Raw genomic sequence first — 9,581 nt, 5'->3', positions numbered from 1 at the left:
GGTCCTCAACCCGTCCCTCTGGGCTTGGGGCCTGTCCTGCTGACCTCTCAACTCTAGACCCGTCTTTGGCATTTCCACACGCCCACAGCCCCTGCCCTCCTGCTTCCCCAGGGACCCTGGACCATCCCTTCATGGGACCTCACGTGCTGGGCTTTTCCCAGGCGCTGACCCTACCCAACCTCCTGACCAGATTAGACCCCCAGCCCCCCCCCCTCTTCCCTGCTGCCAACTGAGCTGCCATCCGGCCTGTGACATTTAAAACTCCCTGTCCAGCCCTGGCATGTAGAACCCAATACCCCAGCTGTTGACAGAGCACTGCCTCATTCGGCCTGCACATGCCCCGCTTCCAGTAAAAGCGTAAGCTGACCCCGAGCGTGGGGCCACCTCTACCACGCCCCCTCAGTCTGGCTCCCTCTCGTCAAGCGTATTGTCAGCTGGAGCCCATTCCTGACCCTACAAGGAAAAGGCAGGCGCGCTGGGGGCTGGCGCGGCAGGGCACGTGGGGCCATCTGTGCCGTGGCGGGAGCACATGCCTGGAGCATGGCGCGAGGCCTGCCTCAGCTGTTCCTCCCTCCTGGCTTCCTGGCCCCCTGGGCCCCACGGCCCTGCTATTAATATAGCACAGAGGGGCCCAGCAGCTGGCCGGGGCACAACCTTTCCACACGGACGGTGACAACTGACATGATCTGGGCTCTGAACCTTCCAAACGTGTGTTCTTTTAGAAAGCACAGCTGAAATGTGCCTGGTCGCTGACAATGTGCCCACTTTGCTTTGGGAATTCTCCAACAATCTCTCAGGGGGCGTCTAAAGGGGCCTAAAGCACGGGGGTTAGCTTTGGGAAGCTCCGGGGCTCCCAGGAGCAAGGGCGCCCTGGACCCGAGCAGCGACTTGCGGGAGGAGAGCAGACCAGGGTCAGGATCCTGCCCCTCTCTCCTCGGAGGGAGGAGGGCATTCAACTGACGACAAAGGCACTCGGAGTGGGGTGAAGTGATATGATTTCTGGGATTGCTTGAAAAGACACTCAAAGAAAAGGTGGGCGCAGAGGGAACAAGAAGGGCAGGGCCCATGGCTCCGCAGCTGTGCTGGGGCTCTGGGCCCCCTCGCCGCCTCAGTGCGCTTAAAAATTTCCTCAACAAGTTTAAATGTATACATGTGCAAAAATAGTCAAGGAATGCCCTGGACCCGTACAGACGAGGCGGCCCGCGGGTCAGCCACGCACGGCCTGCACAGGCCCCGGGCCTCACCCCACCGGCCTGGCCCAGCGCCTGGATCGCTTCAGCTGTCACAGGTCCTTGACCCCAGGCGGCAGTCTGAACACATTCTTTTAACATTTAGTGTTTAAAAATACAACTGCCTGTAACCCTCCAGCCAACCCCGAAAAGGGCGCAGCCGGTAAAGGCTCCCCAGTGCCCTCTCCGTCCCCCGGGCCACCTTCCCAGCAGGTGACAGACCTAATCTGGGGCTTGCCGTGCGCCGGCTGTGGACGCTTCAGTGTATCACACACACACAGGCTGTTTGCCTACTTGTGGCCCGTCCGACCAGGTCTGGATATACCAGTATTCTTAGGCACGGGCTCTTTTCTGGCATCCAAACACGAACAGAGAACAGGATGGAGGAAAAGACCCAACCTCCCCCACCCCCACCCCCAGAAGAGGAAAAGCCTGGGCCGTCACGGGGTGGGGCCTGAGATGCGCCAGCAGGAGAAACAGCACCCACGCTACTGCCCTGTAGTTGGGACACAGCTCTACGGAGGCCACGGGCACAGCTTAAAGCCCAAAAGATAAGCCTGTTTCTTGGCTGCATCTGCAAACACAAACATGTGAAGTGGCGGCAAATGTCATGGTAAAGGCGGATCAAGACAAGCACATCTGTCGATTTATTATTAGAAGGCAAATGCCATGGAGAGAAAACATGCCCTGAGTAATTCGGTCCTATGGAAACACGGGCTCCAGCTGTCAGAACCAGAGCCTGCTGCACCACAGAGACCCCGGTCTTGGTAACCCCCGAGGGTCCAGACGGTGCCTGGTGGATAGACGAGGCCCTGCCCATAAACCGGGGAGAAGGGAGGGCTGGGCTAGATCAAGGTGGTGGCCAAGAAGACTCGCAGGGGACACGGGTGCCCATCAGTAGATGAGTGGATAAAAAAGCTGCTACACCATCCATGTAAAAAGCAACGTGCATTTAAAAATTCTTAGCTAGAAGCCAAAATTGGTACAACTGACCTTTAAAACTAAATTAATTTACATAAAGAAAACAAGTTGATTTCATTTTTTAAAAAACTGTTATTGAATTTATTGGAGGTGACATGTTAAAAGATTATATAGGTTTCAGGTGCTTAATTCTATAATCCATCATCTGTATATTGTACTGTGTTCACCACCCCAAGTCAAGTCCCCTTCCATCACCACTTATGCCCCTTTACCCTTTTCCGCCTCCCCACACCTCCCTTTTCCTCTGGTGAGCATCATACTAGTCTGGGTCCATGACTTTTTTTTTTTGCTTAATCCCTTCACTTTTTTCAGCCCCACAACCTCCCTCTTTTCTGACAGCTGTCAGTCTGTTCTCTGTATCTATGAGTCTGTTTCTACTTTATTATTTGATTTGGTTCATTAGAGCTCACATATGAATGAAGTCATGTGGTACTTGTCTTTCTCTGACTGGCGTGTTTCACTTAGCACAATGCTCTCCAGGCCATCGGTGCTGCCACAAAGGGTAAGAGTTCTTTCTCTCAGAGCCAAGTAGTATTCTACTGTGTAAATGCAGCAGCTTTTTTATCCGCTCATCTGCTGATGGGCACCGGGGCTGTTTCCAGATCTCGGCTGTATAAAACACTGCAACAAGCATAGGGAAGTATATACTCCTGAATTAGTGTTTTGGGGTTTCTTCAGGTATATTCTGAGAACTGGAATTGCTGGGTCATAAGACAGCAAGTTGATTTAAAGAAAAACTGTTAAGTATACTTACATTATGGGAATATGGCAAAAATTGTGGGGGTAATTGAAATCTGGGAAAGATGAGCTCAGTATTTCTAAGAGACTATAAGACTTTTCCTAATTTCTAAGTTATTTTTAAGCTGAGTTTTGACTACATTCTCGGCCTACAATGGCCATCCTACCCCCACAACCTGGGCAGAGCCCTTTGCTCCAGGCCGAGCTGTGGGTGTGGTGACGGCTCTGCCACCAGGGGCTGCAGAGCCACCGAGTCCCCACAGATATCTGTGGCCACTGGCCCCCATGTGCTTCCTGAGTTCCCACAGACTTCAGAGAGAAGTCCTGCTGCCAAGCTCACAGGCGCTCACCGGGAGACCCTCCTCTCACCCCACGGAGCTCTATCTGAATGAGCTAAAAATAGTCGTAATATTAATTATATTTTTCATTCATTTATATATTATAGTATTATAACTATATTATTAACTGTTTGACTGCTAAGGAGCGCTATCGCGCTCTTCTTATTTAAAACAAATTTATGTAAACAATTGGTATTTTTTAATTTTTGTTGTTGCAAAGCAATACAAGTGAGTTTATTGTATAAAAAGTGTTTTACATTTTTTCCCATACACGCGCAATTAGTGCCGCAGTTTTGGCATATGTCCGAAGAAATACGTCAGCAGCCAAACGGTTAATAGCAATATCCTGCCCTCGCTGGGTGGCTCAGTTGGTTGGAGCATCATCCTGTACCCCAAAGAGTTGCAGGTTCGATCCCTGGTCGAGGTGCATATGGGAGGCCACCAATTGATGCTTCTCTCACATCGATGTTTTTCTCTCTCAAATCAATAAAAACATACCCTTGGGTGAGGATTAAAAAAATAATATTATAATATAATAGCAGTAGTAATATCCTCATTAAGGAAAAGCCAGGGTGCCCACATGACCTGGTTTGCCAGGAAAATCCTGGTTTACCCAACTACTGTCACCAGCATCCCCTCCAGCTAGCACTGCCTTTCATGCTCAAAATGTCCCGCTCAGATGACGAACTATGCCGTTACCCTAGTTTTGCCCCATGACTAACTCGTCTGTGCCTGCAGCGAGCAGGGTGGGGAGCAGACAGGGAGGACAGAGGCCTCCATTTCAAAGGCTGGGCGCATTCTTTAAATTGTGGCCATTCCCAATGTCAACCGTATAGATCTGCACCAGGAGAGGCCTCCGTGCAGGACTGGGACGGGCAGTTTCTCCCAGGAACGCTCGCCTAGTCTGTCCTCTGAAAGGTATTCAGCGAAGGCCCCACAGGGAAACAGCTCCCAGCCCGCCTCCTAACGCAGGGGTCCAGCACCCTGGCAGGGCAGGGGTGGCGTTAGAGGGACAGGCGGGCCTTGTGTTGAAGGGCAGCTGTGACCGGCAGCTGCACTGCCCGGAGCTGCCTGGAGAGCCCTCCTGAGCGTGCAGCGGCCGGTGCCAGGATGGGCGAAGCTGTTTCTAAGGGACCAAGTGCCCACAGCGAAGCAGCCACGGAGGGCCTTCTGTTCAGACCACCCAGAACAGGGCAGGTCGCCAAGGTGCCTGCTGGGGGACAGGCAGCGGCGTGACAGACACTGCCCGTGTTCAACAAAAGGCACTTCTGTGGGAACTGGTCACTGTGTGAGGCTGGCGATCTGGGGAGGACTTGAGAGGTTGGGAATGGACTGTGGCTGGTGGAGGGTCATCATGGCCGACGTTAGTCTTTTTAACTCCAGGCATATCTGCTTCAGATGTTCCACTGTAACTGAACATTAAATTCTTAACAGTAATGGTGGCTGCTGGGCCACAGGTCTCCCAGAGTGGGCTCCCTTCCTTATGCCCAACCCCCCTTTTGGGGACCAGCTTTCAGTAATAACTGCTGCTTTGGCGTTGACTGGATTTTTGACTAATCAGCAGAAGAGTGCCACCAAATGACCCCCTTCACCTCGCCAGCCTGCCTCCGCCATGCGGCCCTGGCCAAGCTGCTTGTAAAGGGCGTGGTGCCATTCTATTTCCAGCTCCCACGCCACTCAGCCGGCTCCTGCTCGCTCGCTCTTCAGTAGGAGCTGGCGGAATGTGAGCTCTAAAGTGAGCGAGCGGAGAATGTGAGGCCGTGAGGCCCGTGCGGACGCCGACAGAAAATAGATCTGCTGTCAGGGGGCTGACATCTGAGCCCTTGGCTCATGTCCCCTCCACAGGAGGAGTCTCACTTGGCGCAGCGAAAAGAAAGGGACTGAGCGAGGACTACAAACCATTCTGCCCAAGAGATGGTGTTGCTGCGAACTAGCCGGGCCCAAGCCCTCTCTGAGCCTCAGTTTCCTCACCTGTACAGTGAAGGGGCTAAAACTTCATTTCCCAAGCCCATTCCAGCTCTGGGGCAACTTCTATCCACGATGACTTCAGATGGAACTCAATTTGGGGTGTCCCTCTCTGTGCCCCCACCACTAGCTTTTTCTGCTTCTGCTACAGCCCATTGCTGACGTCTAAATGCATGACATCTTTCTGCCTCACATGTGGTCCAAAGGCACTTCCAACTCGAGTCAAAGACAGGACTCACGGCTGCCGTCAGCCCACCCCAGGCCTCTGTCCACGCTTCCCTAGCTCAGTGAATGGTCCTGCCTTCCACTAGTCCCCACAGCCATTTGTCACCAAGCTTTTTTAGACAATCTCCGCAGTAACTCTCAAGGCCACTCTCACCACCCATTTTGTCTATTTCTAGAACCACACACCTCCCTAGACCTAGCTACCATCATCTCTATCTCCCTCTCAAATTCCAGCCCCTACCCTGTGGCCAGAGAGCTTTCCGAAGCAGACAACTTGGCTACAGCACCTCCTGGCCATCAGGACCAGGGCTTCCCATTGTGCCAAGGATGGTAACGACACAGACTGCATTTTGCTCTGCCTCCGAGGCAGCCCCTGCAGACTCCTGCCACTCTGTGCTCCAGTTCCACTGACCTCACCGGCTTCCCCACACCGCGCTCCTTCCAGCAGGGGGCCTGCGAACACCTCATTCCCGCCTAGAACTCCGGGCTGCCAGTGCTCCTCCTCCAGCTCCCAGGACAACTGTGCACGGGTCATCTCCGCAGAAGTATTCGCTGACATGCCCGACTCCAGGGCAGCTTCCTCCCCTGTCCACTGAAAAAAAAACACGTTTCTCTCCCAGTGCCCCGAGCTCGAGCTGTAATGAGACCCTACTGAACGTGATGATTCATTCTTTCCGAATCCCCCACTAACTGCACTGAGCAGAGAGAAGAACCTGACTTAGCTCGCCATCACATTCCTGGTGCCTGGCCCTGAATGGCCCATAGTGGGGATTCAGTGAAGATTTGGAGATCAAACTATGGCTTCTAAGACCTTCCATTAAGAGGCCATGAAGAGCCCTAACCAGTTTGGCTCAGTGGATAGAGCGTCGGCCTTTGGAATGAAAGGTCCCAGGTTTGATGCCGGTCAAGGGCATGTACCTGGGTTGTGGGCACATCCCCAGTGGGAGGTGTGCAGGAGGCAGCTGATCGATGTTTCCCTCTCATCGATGTTTCTGACTCTCTATCCCTCTTCCCTCCTCTCTGTAAAAAATCAATAAAATATATTTTTTAAAAAAGAGGCCATGAAAAGAGAACTGAAATTCAGAGGGAAAATAAACCTCACTGGCCTTTCCAACGTTCCGTTTGGTTCTTTCTGCCTGGCTGCACTCCTCCCAGTCCTCACCTCGCTCTCCTCCTCTTGACCCCCACCACCTCCACCCCCTCCACCACCTCCACCTCCACCAGCACCACCACCTCCACCTCCTCCACCACCTCCACCACCTCCATCACCATCCCTACCACCACCTACACCACGTCCACCACCATCACCACCACCACCTCCACCGCCTCCACCACCATCACTACCACCCCCTCCACCACCTCCACCTCCACCAGCACCACCACCTCCACCTCCTCCACCACCTCCACCACCTCCATCACCATCCCTACCACCACCTACACCACGTCCACCACCATCACCACCACCACCTCCACCGCCTCCACCACCATCACTACCACCCCCTCCACCACCTCCACCTCCACCAGCACCACCACCTCCACCTCCTCCACCACCTCCACCACCTCCATCACCATCCCTACCACCACCTACACCACGTCCACCACCATCACCACCACCACCTCCACCGCCTCCACCACCATCACTACCACCCCCTCCACCACCTCCACCTCCACCAGCACCACCACCTCCACCTCCTCCACCACCTCCACCACCTCCATCACCATCACTACCACCACCTCCACCACCTCCACCACCACCCATACCAGCACCATCATCAATGACAGCTGCAATGACACTTGAACTGCCGGTCTGACCATTGCTGGGCACTTTCTATCTCTTTGTCTGTTTTTATTTGACCATCTCAATACCCCTGGAAGGCAGGGTTTTGTTTTTTTGTGTTTTTTCTTGGGGGGGGGGGGAACACTCTAGAAGGACCTTATTTTGCAATCGAGGAGACAGAAACCCAGATAGGTAATACCAGCGGGAGCCAAGATGTATACTCAGGCCCGTGTGGCCCCAAACCTGGCTCTGCACTTCTCACCTCCCAGCCCTTCTCACAGGGTCTTCTCGTGGTTTGGTTAGGTTTGGTTTTTAAATCCACCTAATTACTGTCAGAGAGAGGACATTAAAAGAAACCCCTTTAAAATAGAAACCCAGCCCTGGCCAGATGGCTCAGTTGGTTGGAGTGTTACCCCCAGCACCCAAAGGTTGCAGGTTCGACTGCGATGTTTCTCTCTCTCTCCTTCTAAAAATCAATACAGACATATCCTTGGGTGAGAACTTTAAAAAAAGAGAGAACCCAATGAGGGTGCCCCTTCCATCCCTCTCATTCTCACAAAGTGAAGGAGTGAAGTCTTCTCCCTCCTGCACTTCCTGTGAACATGGTGAGACACAAAGGAAAGGCAGAGAAACTGGCAAAAGATAAAAAATATATAAAAACTAAACGATGTGACTAACTAGAATACAAAAGAATAAATCAAAAATTATTTTGAAATAAAAAACAAAGTCCTGAATTACCAAATATCACAAAAGTGAAGTGCAAGAGGGCACCAGTGGGAGCTCCTGGTTGTGAGATTTCAGACGGTGCTAAAATTTCAAAAGAAACGTGGGTGCCAATCTGGGTTGACAGCTGGTTTATTCTTTTTAAATATGCTAAGTAAAGTCTTTCTTTAAAAAAAAACAAAAACAAAATTTAATTTAAAAAAATTAGTATCTTAAAAACAAAATTTAGCCTTTTAAAACATACTATCTTAAAGCAAAACAAAACCCTCAAATTACTATCTATTAACATTAGGAAATAAATGCCACTGAAATACTGTGAGCAGGAAGCTCCGCCCCTCCCCAGAGCCAGTGCAGGCTGCCAGAAATCTCCATCTTCTTTATCTTTTCTGTTTCACTGCAGATTGGCCTTGGCAACTAGGATGCAGCCCAGCTCTCTCCCTGGTTCGGGAATCCCTGCTACCACAGCCTCTAGCGCAGCGGTTCTCAACCTGTGGGTCGCAACCCCTTTGGGGGTCGAACGACCCTTTCACAGGGGTCGCTCGCCTAAGACCATCAGAAAACACATACATAATTACGTATTGTTTTTGTGATTAATCACTATCCTTTAATTATGTTCAATTTGTAACAATGAAAATACATCCTGCATATCAGATAGTTACATTATGATTCATAACAGTAGCAAAATTACAGTTATGAAGTAGCAACGAAAATAATTTTATGGTTGGGGGTCACCACAACATGAGGAACTGTATTAAAGGGTCGCGGCATTGGGAAGGTTGAGAACTGCTGCTCTAGCGAGTGTCTTCACGAGCAAGCCTCGGGCTACCGCATCCACCACCAATTCTCAAAGGCACCAACTCTGAGAAAAATGCACAAGAATCAATACCATTCCTATAAACACATCATAAACAGTCGGAAAGTATAATGAAAACAGAGAGCCTGTTCACAACAGCAACCAAAGTATCAAATTCTTGGGAGCTAGGACACACAGCAGACTCCACGTTGACATATTAGAATTATATAATGCAAAACACAAACCCTGACTGGGAGAAACAGAAACGCAAATAAATGGAGAGATCATACTTCTGGCTTAAGGCTTAAATGCAGAAAAGATGACATTTCCCAACTTAATTTACAGACAATGCAATTCCAGTCAAAATATCAGCCAGGCCATTACAGAACTTGATAAAAATGGTTAAGTTCTATAGAAAAATAAATGGGCAGAACTCTCAGGATTCTGAGATAATAAGAGGTAGAAGGCACTTGCCCCAGCAGATCTTAAAATACAGTTTAAGCAATGATGGCTAAGGCTGTAAGCCAATCACAGCAGAACTCAGGGAAAGACATGACAATGTAACAAGGGCGGCCGGGATAAAGCACTATTAATAAGAACACACACACGTAACTGACATTATGCCTCCATAGTCTGAGGACAGATGCTTTTTTAACACATTGCGTACCACAGAGAAATCTCTAAGACATACGCCAGGGACCGCACGTTTTTGGGCAAACTGCACATTATTTAAATCATCATAATGCACTTTAGGTGTTGTTTTCCAATAATTATAACATTTTTATTTACAAAAACAAACAAACAATTAAAGT

Source organism: Myotis davidii, unplaced genomic scaffold (genome assembly GCF_000327345.1).
Source record: "Myotis davidii unplaced genomic scaffold, ASM32734v1 scaffold75, whole genome shotgun sequence".
NCBI classification, from domain to species: Eukaryota; Metazoa; Chordata; class Mammalia; order Chiroptera; family Vespertilionidae; genus Myotis; species Myotis davidii.
This window is presented reverse-complemented; position numbering follows the sequence as displayed.